Source organism: Passer montanus, unplaced genomic scaffold (assembly GCF_014805655.1).
Source record: "Passer montanus isolate IOZ18808 unplaced genomic scaffold, ASM1480565v1 scaffold11, whole genome shotgun sequence".
Taxonomy (NCBI): Eukaryota; Metazoa; Chordata; class Aves; order Passeriformes; family Passeridae; genus Passer; species Passer montanus.
The window spans coordinates 13,184,204-13,202,384 of NW_024357613.1; the positions used below are offsets into that span (position 1 = coordinate 13,184,204).

General features: G+C 38.0%; 1 protein-coding gene across 1 annotated transcript in view; it reads left to right on the forward strand.

Moving 5' to 3' along the window:
* ME1 (malic enzyme 1) overlaps nucleotides 1–18,181 on the forward strand; it is a 156,041-nt gene that overhangs the window by 100,966 nt on the left and 36,894 nt on the right. The window lies entirely within an intron of this gene.

Consider the following 18,181-nt stretch of genomic DNA (forward strand, 5'->3'; position numbering starts at 1 on the left):
GAAAGAAGTATGTATTTTTATTTTGGATTGTACAGTTTGCTGAGGAGACATCAATGGTGGAGTAAATATGGATTCTATGACTTGTTTGTGGTTCTGCAGTTTGAAAACTTGGCTTTTTTGGAGATCTGGTATGTTCCAGATAGTCCTGCTTAGGGCATACCCTGTACTTCTAAGAGAACAATTTGTCTCTTGGCATAAAGATAAGGCTGTCCTGTACAGCAAAATGTACTAGATCTGTGTTCAAATTCTACCAAGCAAACACTGCAAGAAGATCAGGAAAAATGTGAGAGTCCAGCATCTAAAACCACTTCAGTGTATTAAGAAAGTCTTTCTTTAAAGTACTTTGAAGCTACAAAAAAGGGCAATATAGGTCTTTTTGAACTAGATATGAAAGTTGAGAGCTGACGAGGAGATTTTTGTAGGAGAAAGCCACAGTGTCACTCATCCTCACAGGGAAGAGATTCCTTTGGAGCTCAGGTCATGGCATTTATTGCTCATGACTTCAGAAGGGTTTGAGAATTTTTGCTGGAGACTCAAGCCAAGCCTTGGCAAAGTGTAGCTGCTGAGTGCTACATCTAAGAGCCCACCTCTGGGCATGTGGCTAGTGCAGGATAGCTCTTGTGATGCTTCTAGCTTCGTTGGTTGTTGAAGGGTAAGAAACAACATCTGGAAATTGCCAAGTGGATATCCAGGGCTGTTACTTGTAGGGTGTCTGTAGGGGATTAATAGTCTTTATGCTGTGTGCTAGCTCGTACGTCATAGCCATTGTGCAACGACTCAGACTGCATCAGCTGAGTTCCCTTCACTGTATTTAAATGTTTTCACTATTTTCACAGCACTATCCATGCCCCCAGCCAGGAGGTTCATGAAGGAATCCCTAGAGACCGTCTCTTATCACTGTTCCAAATTGTTATCTCAGAAATTATATAATATTTATAAATTTGCAAAATCTTAATGTGACTTTTTTTTTAAATGGCAAACAAAAGAACTGAAAGCATTTTGGACACATCTATACTTCAAATACTTAGATATGGGTGGGGACTTGATTATTTAGCTGAATTTTGTGAAGATTTAAAGCCCTAGTTGTCTATATGGAATGCCAGGAAATGTAGACATTTTAAAAGAGGCATATGTGTGTAAATATGTATAAATTTCTAAAACAATAATAATTCCAGAAGTATAAAATTGGCTGTAGTCCTAGTTTTTCAGTTAAAAATAATAGTGCTGGAGATATTGAGTGGATTCTCATGGCTTTAAAACTGTTTTACCAGATCATTGCTAGATGCTTTTCTTATTTAGTAGACTTTAAACATTTCCAAGAGCTCATTATTCTCATCTCTAGGGAAGAGTCTTTGCAGACAGCTACAGTTATTGTACATCTTTCCTGGCTTTTTTGAGGGAAGTGGGGGAGGGAAGCAGTGAAATGGACATGTGTTTCCTGACCAAAAATCCATCCATGTCAATGTCCTGTGAGCATTTGAATGAGAAACTGAATAAATTCAACAACAACAAAAAAGTATTCCCTGACTACAGTAGCCAATGTCTTGGTCTGGATGATCTAGCTTCCTAAATAATATAGAGGAGAGATGTAGAATGAGGAGAGATCTTTTTCTGCCATGTTTGTCAGATTGAGAGAAGTTGGCAGAACTAATCTCAGTTCACCATCTGATCCTAATTTTTTGGCTGAATTCAGTTTATCGCTGCCTGTCAGAGCCCTGAGATAAATGAAAACAAAAAGAAATTGGCTGGCTTTCTGTGCAAGAAAACATTTTCCTGAATCCTGGAGGAGTTTCTTCCAGAACCCTGAAGGAGGGTGTTCCATAGTGGTGCAATACCCTACTGACAGCACTCTTCATGTTCAGTTGGTCATCCTTTCATTAAGTAATTGGGGTCAGATGGCAGCTCTCCTAAAACTTGTGAAAAATACATTTTACAATTCATCATTTTCATTAATATAAATCACATACAATTTAAGTTTTGCTGATTATTGCAGCTCACAAAAATTAATTATGAAAATACAAGATAATTGCAGGATAGAACATTCAGATATTTCCTGGTGTTTGCTACTATAACAGCTTACCCTTTTAATCCATTAAATGGAATGTTACAATGGAATGTACAATTAAGTAAATAAGCAGTTTCAAGGTGTAACGCTTATTCTCCTTTGTGCTACACTTATTTTTTGTCAACCCGTCGTTCATAGCTTCTTGTAGTGGAAGCAATGTTTTCTTCATTACTTTTTGCATTGCTTGACCATGTGATTCAATGTGATACAGGGTTAGGAAACAGTTTTTGTTTTTTGTCTATTGGCAGTGAGTAGAGACATTTCCTATTTACTTGCTATTTTTTGTTTTCATTTTAATATACAGATGATCCTGCCAGTATGAACAAAATCTTATGATATAATCATTCTGACCTTATTTATATTTTTAGCTACTAAAGCCTACCAGCAAATAAAAATATTATTCAAACCAAGATCTAAGTCTGTCTTTGTCTCACAAAGGTGGAATTTGGAGACAGTGAATTACAACTAGCAAGTGAGTGATGGGTTTTTGGAGCCACCTCAGATGCCACAGTGAATGTGAATGTGCACATTAAGATATTGGTCTGAAACTCTGCAAGTTGGAAGCATCATTCAATCTGTTTCACATTTCTTCATAAAACTTCTCCCCATGCAAACATTACTTCCCAGAAGGGTGATCATGCACATGTGTATTTACTTCTGAATGACTGGAAGAAAAGTGATTGTAATACCTGCCTTCTGCTTCCTCCCCACATTTCTGAAAAAAAAAAAAAAAAAGTATTTTGAGAGTGTTGGGTCACACAGGGCTTTTTGTGGGTGTTCTGTGCTTGGCATCACCTGAACATAGCCTTTAAAAAGGTCATGTGTATCAGGTGACAGGGAAAACAGCTTTCAGAGAGGTAGTTGAAAGAAATAGGTAATATTATTAACATAGAATAAGCATAATTAACCTTTTACACTTTTTAGACTATGTAATCTATTACTAATAATACATTATCAGCCTCTTTCAGAAAACTCACAGTCACAGGAAGTACACCAACAAATCAAAAGCTCTGCTTTATGATATGTTATAATAATTGCCATTCAAAGGAAGCTCAAACTGAGCTTGTTTATTCTCAAGAAAGCATTGCAGAAAGGAAAAAAACTCTTTCTTTGTTATGCACTTCATTGTGTAGTGTAGACATTGCACAGGAGTAGAATACTTTGCCTTTTTTTTCCCATGTGGACATATTTTTTCTACAAAACCTATTAAATACCCTTTCCTTACTCAGAAGTTAAATTTCTGGCTGGCATTAAGTGACAGGATCATTCATCTCTGTAAGCAAAATTCTTTAATTTCTGCTGTGATCTAAGGTTCTGGGTTTTTGGGATGCAGGGTATGCATTCCTTCTTAGGAAGCTGGAGAATCCAACTCTATAGCTCTGTGAATGAGTGACCCCAGAAAACAGTGAAGTTGCATTAACTGGCACTCTTAAACTCATCTCAGTAGGTGCTACACTATTGTCTATATAATACACTCAATAAGTACTCTAGTAGACCAAGTGTTAGAACATTTCAATGTGAACATTTCAATATTCACTAGACAAGAAAGAATGAAAATCAGATTATTGGATAATTAAAAGGACTATTAACTAATCTTAAAAGGCATGTGGATCTTTCATCAATGCATCATGAACAAGGGACTTACTGAAGTAACCAAGATACATTTTTTGGGCAAGATAACCTGAACCTACCTATCAATTCTCTGAAGTAATTGGAATACTTATATGTGTTCATGACTTTGGATCATAGAAGTCATAGAATTTAACAGTAATTACAATCCACAGAAAGGTTTTGTGTCAAACACAAAAAAGAGAATCTGGAATGAGTATAAAACTTTCCTTCCCTCCAGTCCTTCTAAAAAGGTATGACTTGGATCTAGTTTCAGTGTATCTTCAATGGTGCTTGAATCCAATAAGAATTTCAACAGTTTATCTCAAAGAAATCAATTTAACAAGTCCATTAAAATAGATACAAAGGTTTTTTTTTGTTGAATTAATATTGAAAAATTGAAGTCATAAGCAAGTTATGTACAAAAAGCAAATAATATGAAAGAATTTAGAAAAACCATTTAAAATATTCTTTTGAACTATTTGGTACATCCTACTTTTGCAGTCCTCTGTAGGTGGTATCTGAGCCAGCTAATTTGAAATGCACGTATATTCTGCAAAGTCAATATGCCACAGCCTTATGCAAGGACTCTGGTTTAGATCTAGTGTTATGTTCTAAACATCCTGAAATAAAATCAGAGAAAAAGTGCATCTCAGTGTGCTACCCCTATAATGCAAAATAATATCTTAAACATTAATTTCTTTCTTCACTCTGTGACAGACATAGGGGAGACCATTTGGTGCACATCTAATGTACCCTGGGGAAAGTGTAAATAATAGTGTGAAGAGCATAGGTAGTAAGTATTTGCTTTAGCAGAGGATTATAAATGGTTCTGAGGAGCATACAGCCACTTCCTTTTCTCACTTAGTCCCTGATTATAAGAGCTATAATTTTATACAGTGCTCTTTCAAGATCACTGATATAATCTGCAGGATCTTGAATATTTAAGGAGATGATGAGGAGGAGCCATTTAGAACTTCTAACCACCTGTTTAAAATGTCAAAATAGAGTTAGAACACTTCTGGGACCTTAATTTAGTCTCCAATTAACCTTTTTCCAGTCATGGTGCTCTTTCAAGATCACTGATATAATCCCCAGGATCTTGAATATTTGAGATGATGAGGAGGAGCCATTTAGAACTTCTAACCACCTGTTTAAAATGTCAAAATAGAGTTAGAACACTTCTGGGACCTTAATTTAGTCTCCAATTAACCTTTTTCCAGTCATTTTTAATAAATATTTGAATATAAATTTACCAGTGAGAGAGTTTGGACTGAAAATTTGAACTTACTTCAAAGGCAGTTTTTAAGAAAGCTAAATCCACGATGATAAAGAGTAACCATAACCACTAGCACAGGCAGTATTAATATGTCCAGTGTAGGTGAGCTGGAAGTGCTGCCAGTTTTTCAATGTAAAATACAATGTTCATACTTTCCCTTTCTCTCAGGATTCCAGATTCTGTTTCTGCAATGAAGGCAAGAGCGGCTGTTACTTCTTGATGATGGCTTCTGGAAAAAACATTACCCTTATAAATACACCATTTTATTGAGCTTGAGTATTCCAGTTCTGTGGCAAAGGTCATAAACATTCCTCCAATTTTTCCCCATTAAAAATCTAATTAGGAGTGATTTTCAAGTTAATACATGAAGTCTTGACTTCATTTAAATATTAATAGTGCTGGCAACTTTTGGAGTGTTGAGGAGCCATTAAAGGAGTTTTGGTTAATCTTTGAAGCTTTAATCTTTGTGTGGAGCTTTGAACATTGTGACTTAAGAAAACCATATCGGTAAAGTAGAAAAATGTGTTTAGGTTGTAGTAATAAAATGTAATTTTCCCTTAAATTCTGGTTAATATTTTGAGTACTTAAGAAAAGTGATCTCTCAGTTTTGTTTTCTTTCTTACCTTTGCATAATACCAAATTTCTTGAGGACAAATTTTTGTTTAAATATTTCTGATTGGTTCTGAACTGATTTTTTGTGGTCATTGATCCAAAAAAGCTTTGGGGCGTTTTTAGTGTGTGAACCATTCCTTTCCTGGTCCAGAATAACTTAAATCAATCATCACATGTGAAATCAGAGAGCAACCAAGCAGTCACAACCTGGTTTTGTAATACTGATGTGATTGGTCAGAAAACCATGTGTGCTAAGAGAGACGCAAAATGTGCTACAACTGAGTGGGAAGCACTCCAGTTTTAGGCCAACCATCACAAGTCTAGGAGAAGTGTGCTTAAAGGGACTATGTAAAGCCTGTGAACTTCTATGTAAAACCTTCTGAACTTCTATTAAATTTTCTTTTCTTATGAAAGAAAATTATTTCCTTTAGCTTGCTGATGCCAACTGCTGCAGATTAAATGTGTATTTATTAACTTGGGTTGCAGTTCCACTTGCAGAGGTGATTGGAAAAGCTTTTTAATACAGGATAGTAAATTTGTGGCCCAAAAGTGCCTGGTGCTCTTATCTTTAAAGAATATCTGGTACTCCTACAATCATGCAAGGTATGGAAGCTATAATCCAGGTTTTCACTATTTTGTATCAAGTCTACTTAGGGAAGGGCAGAAAGAAGGAAGAATGCTGTCTGAGGAATGGCATTACCATTCGCAGAACCTAAAGAGTTTGTTTGAACACATGCTTACATTGATTTTTATAATGTTATCTGGTTTGGGGTATCTTACATGGCATGTGCAATGGAAATGTTGCCTATTTTTATTCATATTTAATTTCTGCTGAGTAGTACTGAGATGGAAAATTAAATGGCACCAGAAATGCTACTCAAACAGAACTTGCCCATCTTCTCCAAGGAAGTAACTGCTCTCCTTGTTGCTAGGATGTGTAGGACCCTGGGCATAGTCATTCTCTGTGTTTATGTTTTATTGGAATAGATTCCAAAACATTTATAGTCTTGGATATTCTCCCTTGTGGATTATAGTACTTTCTAGCCTTTGTGATACTAAAAGGGTTTCCTTCCAGGTGGTCCAAATGTTGCTGCCAAATTCTCCTTCCTCTGATGCGCTGTGTTCACACTTCCTCTGGAGAAAATGTCTTTATTGGCTTTCCTATACCAAAAATAGTTTTTGTTCTTTCATGGTTCTACACAGCTTTATTGCAACCTCTACTTCATTTCTGCTTTAGTTATGCAGCTCTGCTACCTTTTATTTTTTCATGTTTTGCTTAGGAAGATTTGGGGATTTCTTTCCATTAATGTGGAATACCTTCTCCTGTTACTTCTACAATGCAACTTTTCTTCGTTTCTTTCAGATAGCCATTCAACACCTACCTTTTGTAAGCCCTTTCAGTCATCCCAGAGTGCTGAGCATGTCAACTTAATTAAATATTTGGGGATCTATGTTATTTAAGCATTTTTTTAGCCATGTTCAGTGTATTACAAGTTTATAAAGACAGAAAACATTTTGTGAATGGGTTTGGCCTTTTCCTTCAAATGAGGCATTTGGTTAGAATCAATTTGGTTTGATATTTAAATATTTAATTACAGATATCAGTAATGGTCATTATAGTGCTGTAAAAAATATAAAGGTGAGATTGCTCTATCCATACTTGATAACCCCTTATCTCTTCAGCCCTCATTTATGTTAACCTTTTTTGCTGTGATAGTTGCTGAGCAATAACATTTGTCCATTAGCTATGGATTTTTTAATTTTTTTTTTAATCCAGAGTCGCATCCTTCACTTTTGATCCTTGGTTTATAAATTTACATTTGTGAGGAGAAACTGGGAGGTGAGGCAATCTATTCTAGTGAAGCAGCAGCTCATAGGCATGTACAAATACTAGAAGGCAGGGTTTGAAGTAGACTGAGCTAAGCTGTTTATAAGTTGTGCCCAATGACAGGACAGGAGAAAATAAGACACAAACATTTTGCTTAAATGTAAGAGAAATTTCAGCATTGAAAAAAACATTTTACTGTCAGTGTGGCTGAGCCTTGGCACAGGTCTCCCAAAGAAGTTGTGGAGTCTCTGTCCCTGCAGCCTGCTTTCGCTGACCCTGCTTGGGTGGGTGGGTGGCGAGATGATCCCCAGAGGTGCCTGGCAGCCTCAGCCCTTCTGTGATTCTGTAATATTCCACTGTAACAGTCACAGTTCCTCAAGTCAAACAATATGCTGTCTAAGTAATACTTTAAAACAGTAAGCTCCCTTTTTCTTAAAATTCTACATTGTCCATTTCTTCAGTCTAGCCTCCAATATGCTGCTTTTCTCTCAAGTGCAATTTGTGTTGCAGATACAGAAGATATTTCAATGCCTTAAAACACCATCAAGAACTTGGAAAGGAAGAGGTGTGTTTCATAAATGATCAAACAGTACAAATATTTGGAGTGTATTTCATCTATCAGAAATGCTTTAAGTATTCCTGTTACAACCTCCTTTTGACATTTCTGAAAGCTCATTACTTCTTTGCCTTTTAACAGTCAAGATGAAGGCTGTCAGTGGTGGAATTGAGATTTCCATCTGTTCATTATACCTTAAGTACTAAAGGGAAAGAGCAGATGTGCTGCCCCAGGCATTCTACTAATTTGGCTATCCAGCTGCCTCTTTTATTTTGGGAAAATTACCTATAATCTCATACAAATATCATCAAATATGTAAGGAAATGCAGTCATCTTGGTTCAGTCTCCTAAGACTACTTAGCAATCTTTAGATTCTGGCAAAAGATACAATACCTTTTCCAAAAAGGCATTGGATTTGCCATTAATCACTTGGGCCTGATTCACTGAGGCATCAAAACAGGCATTTACATTAAAGCAAAGGTGTAGTCCTCTTCACCCAAGCTGGAATTCTCATATGTTTAAGTTAATACCTTAATAATTTAAGCTTTGTTTAGGTAGTGTCTTTCAATACTATTAGATTCAGTTAAATAAATACAATTGAAAATTATTAGGAAACTTTCTGGTGTAGGATTATCAGCCAAGGATCTTTTTTTTTTTTTTCCTATAATCCAGACCCTTCTCCATTTTGGAAAGTGGGAAAAGTTGCTGTCTGGGCAGTGAACATACGAAGGCTCATTCGCAAGAAAATTCATCTCTTATAAGCAAAATGCCACACACAATCAATGTAAATCTAATTTGTCCAGCCAAATTGAAGCCTTTACCTTTCCAAGAGCAGCTCTCCTTTTCATACAGAAATCTGAGAATGTGTCCAGAGAAACATCTCTTGCCTGGATTTAGGAGTCCAGGCTTCTTGGAATAGATGATTCCACTAATCACAGTAATTATGAATAGTAATATATGTAACACAATATCTTTCATCCTAAAAGATCTGTAGAGGAATTCCCTGTGACAGCTCTGTGCAACTGTTGACCACTGTTCAAGTGCTGCGGTACTTATTTATTTTTGATGACTTTTGCAAAATTAATAGCATCAAAAATCTAATTTGTAGGGTGTGCAGCTGCATACCAAGACCAGGCAAACCTCAGAACTTATGGTATTTTTCTTGGCAAAGTAAAATTGCTGACAATCTTACCAGGCAGTAATAATCAATAACTTTTAAGGATTGCAGTTGTGAAGTAACCAGGAAACACCAATTTGAAACTAAGTTCAAATGATTTTAAGTTGTGTAGGATGACTTAGCAAACAGTGTAAGGCATTTTACATGCTCTTTTTTGATAACAACATTTCTTTTTTGGTTTACCATAAAGCCATTTAATTAAAATTTTAAAAATAAGCTTGACGTTTTTAACAAAGACCACTCTATCTTTTGGGAGGGCAAGAAGTGACACACATCTTTAGCTACAGCTAAAGATTCATGAGGAATAAAACTGCTTACTGTTTCCAGCTGAGATGGATTTCTTTCTTGATTCTCTGTTTTTCTGATTTAGTCTGCTCAGACACTTGACCAATCCATCTGTTGAGTACCATTCCTTCCCTCAGCCAAAAGTGTAACAGTGCCAAGTCTCTAAAGAAGAATTGAAGAGACTGAAAAGAAAAACAAAAGAAATCTCAGGTCATCTGTTTCAAATCTGCACTCATCTCTTTTAAGTGAATGTAAAACTGAAGGTAATTTGAGATTGTTCTTTGGTCTAAGTCACAGTTAAATCAGTTAAGTGGTAACACTGGAAAGAGCAGTAGAAAAGCTAGGAGACAAGTGGAATTACATTTTTAGGCTCCTGGAGTTTTACTTTTGACTTAGGTGGGGTCAGGATCAGGTAAGAAGTGAACCAGTACAAATTCATGAGAAACCGTCACAGTAATTCAATTTGCTGTTTACTTCAAATTCTCATGGAACCATTTTTTTCCCCTAAGCAGGAAAACTACCAAAATTTACAATATAGTTTTCTGCCTCTTCCAATTTAACCTGGTTGTTAGGCAAGCCCTCATACCTCTGCATTTGTGGAACTTTGTGTGGTGTATTTTTTCATGGCAGTGATCTGGTCTGCTGGGGCTGATGTTTGGGTATGTCAAGAACTGAGTCTAAGAGTTTGACTCATGTCTGACTTTGTGAACTTTCAGGAGGGTAATTTATTTGTATAATTGCATTATGCTGTATCTCGGTTCCGTGTCATCCGTCCACCTTCCTGCTGAGAGGAGTACTTCACAGCAGAGAGGAGGCAACTTGACACAATCCACCAGAGGAAATTGATTTGACGGCACTCAGTGGAAGTTCTTATGGAAGAGAGAGGTGGATTTATGTTAAGAGTGTTCAAAAAAGTTGATTTTATTAATCAGTCTCATACCTACATATTCAAAGCATCAGCATGTTTGTGTTTTTATGGTCTGACCAGGGTTGCTCATGTGTGACATTGAAGGCAAAAGTGTCCTGGTTATCATGTCTTCAATGCTTTATCTGGGCTTCTGGTGATAAGTGGTGATGGATTAGATTTTATATAGGTCTTCTATGCCTTTAAGATCCAGCAGCTGTGCTGGCATGCTTATTTTGCCTCAGGTTATTTCTTACTTCAGCCTCCATAAATTTTTTGTGTCTGTATGTCTTCATGTTGAATTTCTTCAGATTGCAATGACTTCCTTCTGTGCCTGTAGGATGAAGAGTGGCACAGGTGATGTGCTGTGGCAGGGATTGTTGAGTTTTCAAGGTGCAGGGTCCTGGTTCCAGAGGTGTCTTTGCTCTGGCCTTACTAGAGCTTCAGGCCTGCTCATCTTGGTGTAAATGAGACATTTAAATTTTTCCTTCAGTAAGCTTTGTTCTTTGTTATCTTTGTGTGTCGCCGTTTTCAGCTCTGTTCTGCTGCTGCTTCCAGTAGTGCACACATTTCCATTCATACTTCATTCACACCACCCTCCCTAATTTGTTACAAAAGTCTATATAGGTGAACTGGAAACATCTAAGTTATGATCAAGCCCAGTTCTTGACAACATTGTTGTGTGGTATACTTTAGAACAAATATCAAAATAAATAAAAAACAAATAGTTTTGCAACAATAATAAATAAAATTTTACAGTGTGGTAGCTCACTTCTTTTGCAGCCTTTATATATTACAATCCTAAGACATTTGGGAGTTAATTCCATCAGGTATTGAAGTAGAAGAAATCTAGTTCAGGTTCACTAGTGAGCATCCATATTAATCCTTCAACAGCACTTTGAAAATGCACAAAAACTTAAAATTGGGTGTGTTTAGAACTGTTGTCAATTTAATGTCTCAGTAGGATGGACTTTGAAAGACTTCAATTTAAAGAGCAAGTAGTCCCTGCTACAGTGTGATGCAACCACACAAATGGCTGATTCTAGTGAGCATCCATATTAATCCTTCAACAGCACTTTGAAAATGCACAAAAACTTAAAATTGGGTGTGTTTAGACCTGTTGTCAATTTATTGTCTCAGTAGATGGACTTTGAAAGACTTCAATTTAAAGAGCAAGTAGTCCCTGCTACAGTGTGATGCAACCACACAAATGGCTGATGACAAATTAGGTTAAAAACAGCAACCATCCTTTTCTTGTAGCAAGTGTTTCTGTTAGCATACCACAAAAGCTTATGATTTAATTACCTTTTGTCTTAAGAGAAGCTCTTTATGTACATAGGGCATGACTGTGGGCTGAGAATCTGGTTTTGCTCCTCTGCTTATGAACAACATCGAGGACTACCACCCTCAAGACCTTCCTAAATGGACACTTCTCTGTTCCTAAGCCTTTCTATTCCCAGGGTTGTGAAGTCCACACCTGGAGCTGTGCTGTTGGCTGGGGAGAAAAAAGGGAGAATATTATGAGTCATCTCCAGCCCATTCTCCTCAGTACTCCTGGGACAGAAAGGCCATGGAAATGAATACCACATATGTTCAGGACAGGGAAGGAGCAAGCAGAAGTGTTAGAAGCACTGGTACAGTGCCAGAGCACTGTGGTTGTGCCAGGGAACAGTAATACGGAAACCTTTAGTAGGATTTTATTTCCTTTAGAGAATGTGAATGAAGAAAGGGTCTGCTGCTGGTGCTAGGGTGGGTGCTAAATGCTGCCATCTCCCACATCTCCATGCCTACTTTGGATATGGACTGAGCTCATTGAGGAAAGGATTGGTTTGGAAATGGAAAATGGCTATGAAAAACAGTCCTATGAAAGTATGCGCTTTCTGTAGCTAAAATAAAACCAGTGGTTGCCTACAGGGGAATAAAAAAGGAATTTTAAGCAGAGTCCTTCATGTGGAAAGCAGAGATGCTGACAGTTTCTATTAAGTTCTTTAGAAAATCTCTTCCTGTGAAGAATGTCCTGTCTGACTTGCTGGTCCAATTCAGGACAGAGAAAGTTATTTGTAATTTAATGATACCTCTTCTGGAAAGGTATTTGCATTGTAGAACTGGCTGGAGCTCAGTGCACCCTGGACAGATTTTTATCCTGTGGAGCTGTAGCACACTCCAGGCTGCTGGAGAGGCAGCATGAGTAGTACCATCTGCTGCAGAAGGGCTGGGGTGTTTGCTGGGGGTTATCTCATCTGGGCCACCTTTTCCACAGAATATATATGTAGCATTTATTGTGTAAAACTCTAACCCCCTCGTTCAATTGCATGAATTTAAGCAGTGGGCTACAGTTGTAACAGAAGAGGAGCTGGGATGGTTGTATGACCTCATTGCAGCAGTTTCATTGCCTTGTGAAATGAAGTTAAAGATAGCTCTGAGGAGAGGAGGAGGAGAAGGCACCCTGGTCCTAAGAGTTTTTAGGAGGGAGGCATCCAGGCAAACCCTGGCACAAAGAGGAGTTTGTAGCAGTGTTCTTTATCCTTTCAATCTGTTTTGAGCAGTGGGATATATGGTAATGAGCAAGCTTACAGCATTTGGAGCGGGGAGGAAGGAGATAATTTCCACATTGTCCTGGTGGACTATAAATGGTTCTGGCTGGCAGAGCAGCTGCATGACGCACAAGGCAAGGAACACAGCGCCAATGTTGCTATCATTTTGGTTTGCTCCTTCTTAGGAATGGGAGGCAGCAACCAATTCTGATGGTTTCTAAGGCTTTTTCAGTTCCAGGCATGTATGAATGAAAAAAAAAAGAAAAAAGTAGCCAAATAGGAGTTTGGAAGCTCTAAAAACCTAAAAAGCGACCACTTGTTCCTTCAGGAAGGTTTCCAAAACAATGGCTGGCAGTAAGAATAAATGATCCAAATATACGTCCAGAAAACCTTCTTAGCTGTATAAGTAAGCATGGATTTTACTGATCATATGGTTTGAATTCAAAATTATGCCCAAATTTTATAGCTCCCACTGTCACCAAAAGCCAGATTCTTGAGGGTTTTCCCTGTTGAGGTCTTAAGAGCATTGAATTGCCAAAATATTTGTACTGTATATTTAGGATGGTTATATAACTGTGGACATTTTTCTCAAGCCTGTTACATAAAGATATACTCCATAGAATTATTTGGAACATTAACATTGTTGTCATAGACAACTGAATATAAATTTGCTTATATATGGGGAGACTTAGCTAAGACTGTCACAAAAAATATGTTGTAAATTGGGAAAAGAATTGGAAATGTTTTTTGGCAACCACATGTTATTCAGTGGGATGGTTCATTTTAATCCATTGTCCAGCATTTGCCTCTCATACTTGATGACAAATATGATGTTGCATGCTTGCCACCTCTCGTCTGCATTTTCTGTTCATAACAAAACAAAGGCAATACAGCTTTGAACTTCTATCCAGTTGGATCCTGATTCAGACTGCCTGTGTGACTTGGAGCAGGAATCTAAAATCCAAGTACACAGAAAGGCGTGGGTGACAAAACAGGATTTACAAGGGGAAACAGTGATCTGGATTATCACTTTCTAGAGACAATTTATATTTGTTTAATCAGCTACTGCAGTGACAAATCCTTAACAGCCAGAAGAGAGGAATTCACAACTACAAAACACTTGCTTACAAAAGTCCATCAGTCCTAGGCAGAACTCAAGCCAAGCTATTGCTATCAGAGAAGTGTTTTCCAGAGCACAAAAATATTAAAGAATTCATTAGTGCATTTGTTATGATTTCACCCTAAGGAGGAATGTCTAAAAGATTTTTTTAAATAATTTTTTAAAATTTTTTTGTTTAGTTTTGACAGTGTAGAACTAGATGTCATCATTTCTTCTGATTAAGACAGTTGTTGCCCACTGGGTAGGTTCTTTCTTCCATTTATTTGTACCACCTTTCAGTATGAATATCTATGTTGGTTACATGCTCCTCCACATCCCCAGCTATCCCTTGTGTAGCTTTGGGTCAAAAGCAGTGATAGCAGGAGAACTGTTGGCTCTGCTTTGAGCAAGCCATTATATGATATGTTTTATGTGACTCATATCACAGAGTCAGGTAGATTGGAAAAGACCTCTGAGATCAAGTCCAACCTATGAGCAAACACCATCACATCAATTAGACCATGGCACTGAGTGCCACATCCTTCTCTCCTTAAACACCTCCAGGGATGGTGATTCCACCACCTCCCTGGGCAGCCCATTCCAATGTCTAATCACCCTTTCTGTGAAGAAATTCCTCCTAATGTCCAGCCTAAACATCCCCTGGAGCAGCTTGAGACTGTGTCCCCTTATCCTGTCATTGTTTGCCTGGGAGAAGAGGCTGACCCCAGCCTGGCTACAGCTTTCTTGTGGCTGGTTGTAGAGAGTGTTAAGGTCACCCTTGAGTCTCCTTCTCTCGGGCTAAAGAACCCCAGCTTCCTCAATTGCTCCTCACAAGAGTTATGTTCCAGTCTCTTCACCAATTTCATTGCCCTTTCTCTGGGCTTGCTCCAGCACCTCAATGTCCTTCCTGACTTGAGGGGCTCAGAACTGGACTCAGCACTTGAGGTGCAGCCCCACCAGTGCCAGCACAGGGAAACAATCACTGCCCTGGTCCTGCTGGCCACAATATTGCTGATAGAGGCCAGCATGCCATCAGCCTTCCTAGCCACCTGAGCACATGCTGGCTCATGTTCAGCCACTGTCAACTAGCATCCCCATGTTTTTTTCTGCTAAGCAGCTTTCCAGCTGCTTTTCCCCCAGCCTGTAGCTGAGGATGCCATCGGCCTTCCTCACCACCTGAGCACATGCTGGCTCATGTTCAGCCACTGTCAACTAGCATCCCCATGTTTTTTTCTGCTAAGCAGCTTTCCAGCTGCTTTTTCCCCAGCCTGTAGCCCTGCATGGGGTTGTTGTGACCTAAGTGTAGGACGTGACACTTGGTCTTGTTGAACCTCATACTGCTGTGTTGGCTTGTAGATCCACCCTACCCAGATCCCTCTGCAGAGCCTTTCTGCAGATCAACACTCCCACCCCCATTTGTGCAGCATTGTAACTAAATAAAATGTCTGCTTGCTTCGGGAACTCTGCTGCTGGTGACATATTCAAAATAAAACATTTTTGTTTATGTTGGACATCTGAATGTCTTCAGGTTTCACAGAGGACAATAAAATTGTCCTAAGACCTATGACTATTAATTTTAGCTACTTAAATAAGCAGTCCGTTCTATTCTTTCACACTGTCATACTAAATAGGTAGTCCACTACTTTTGAAATTAAAGTTACCTCTTAAGAGAGTTTTCTGTCATGGCAATTTCTTCTAATTTTGTCTCCTAATCTTCTTGACATGCCTGAAGTCTTTTAACGTGTTCCATTTTAGTAGTCAACCACAGTCACTCAATGGTGGTTTTAAATGTGATTATTTTGTTTGTAGCACATCTATTACTGGTGTCTGGACTTTCCTGATCAGGCACTCTGTATCAGGAACTCTGCTAGTGGTGACATATTCAAAATAAAATATTTTTTGTTTATGTTGGACATCTGAATGTCTTCAGATTTCAAAGAGGGCGATAAAATTGTCCTAAGGTCTATGACTATTAAGTTTAGCTACTTAAATAAGCAGTACATTCTGTTCTTTCACACTATCATATTAAATAGGTAGTCCACTACTTTTAAAATTAGTTACCTCTTAGAGAGTTTTCTGTCATGGCAATTTCTCCTAATTTTGTCTCCTAATCTTCTTGAAATGCCTGAAGTTGCTGTCTTCTAACATGCTCCCTTTTAGTAGTCAACCACAGTCACTGAATGGTGATTTTAAATGTGATTATTTTGTTTGTAGCACATCTATTACTGGTGTCTGGACTTTCCTGATCAGGCACTCTGTATCATCAGAGTAAGCTCAGTGAGCAGTGAAGTCAGTCTGTGCTATAGCTAGTATTGATAGAAGATGTTGAGATGGTCAAATTTTAGGATAGCTGCAGGCTTTGTTTTTTCATAATGTTTGAAAGGTAATATGACTCACAGAATTGTAGCGGCCCACAGTTGCTGGAATTCGAGTGGTTTGAAAGACACAGCAGAGTTTGATGACTGCACATGGACAAGCACCAAAGGGCTTGGTTCCCTTCTCTTCTCGTAGTCATTTGTGTTCTCTACCCACCTGGAAAGAGGTGCAGATCCAAGCCAAAAATTTGCAATGACAGCAGGGTATGAGGTGCAAACAGAGAGGACATGTTCTGCTTCCCCGAGGGTTGATTCAAGCAGTTACCCTTTATAGTGCACAAGCCACTAAAATGAAAACTGTTCATCAGAGTGTGAGAAGGGTGGAACGTTATTGCAGAGTGATACAGGGGAGAAAATACTGGTGTAGGTTTTGGCTCAACTTTCTGCTTTAAAGGATTGTGATAGGAAGATGTGGAGGTCATAGAAGAATTGATGACTCCTTTGGTATGGTCACCGCTTCCAGAACTGTGTGGCACCTTTGTAGCCAATTCGTTATTGCTAAGGGATTTTCTGGAATGCCTGATATGAACTATTTTGTATTACCTCATCTTTATGTCTCATCTGTTAGTGGTTTTGAGACAAGAATATTCCAAGCAGAGAAATAGTGCATAATTTTCTTGTCTCTTTTTTGAGAACACAGACCTCAAAATTCACAAGTCTTATGAGGTACTGCTGGTTGTGTGCAGCACTGAAGTCTCAGGTATTTACCTGGATGTCAGGTGTTACACATGCGATGCAGAAGAATGCTGCTTAGAAATTTTTCTGCTATGATGCCATAATCTCAGAGGCCCAGAGTTAGACTGCCTGCATTTTTTCCATTTTAATTAAACAGCCACAGTATCTGGCTCAGAGAATGCATAAGGCTAGTGTGTCCAGTATAGGATGATTATTTTCTACAGGGACACTCTTTTAATATAACTCACAGGGAGTTTTGGTCTTTGTCTATAAAGGTAATGGATAAGAAAACAGAGAAAAATAAAATGCAGATGAGAAAATGGAATGTTATTTATGATAAAATAAAGAAACAGACTAGCCTAATGACATCCAAGAAACACATATATCCAAGCTCCAGGATTCCAGAATGATAATCTCATTAGTTTCATATTATTATGGAACTGTCAACTGCTAGACCCTTTTGGAGTCACAGAAACTTATGTCAGAAACTGAAGCAGGTTAGAAATTTAAATTAATTAGAAATTAGCTCTAGTTTTTTATTTGAACTCGGTTGTGATTTACAGTACTGGACTTGCCAAATTTTCTTTTAAACAGTTGCCTGTCATTATGCTGCTGAAGAAGTCCAGATTTTTCCATCAAACCTGAAGATGTATTTATTTTCAGTAAGGATTACCATTCCTGCCAGTGGAATCCCCATAGATTTGGCTAATTGTAATATGTCTGTAAATACGTGTTTTCCATGGAAATGAGTTTAGTCACAGGAATTTTTGGGTTTTTTTTAAAGTACTGATAGCTTTTCTTAATGTGGTTGCCAAACACATGTACGGTTTAAAGAAAAACTCAGTTAAAGTTGAGTTTACACTAAACTGCTCACTATATGTATGTACTGTTTTTCTGGATGAAGCATGAATTGACAGCTTGACTGTCTCATCCATTTGTGCTGTTAGCAAATAAAGAAAACCTCCTTTAGCTCAGTCAGGATTGAGATAGTGCTGCTGAGATCTTGCCTGCTTGCAAATGTCTGAGCTTGAATCCAGTCTTTATGTAGTTTTTGTAGATATATTTTCATTGCTTTGTGGTTTGTTTTTTTTTTTGCTTTTGTTGTAAGAAAGTAATTGAAAATGCCATACATTACTGTTATGCAAAGAATCCAGAAACAGTACTACTAAAAATGCATATAAGGA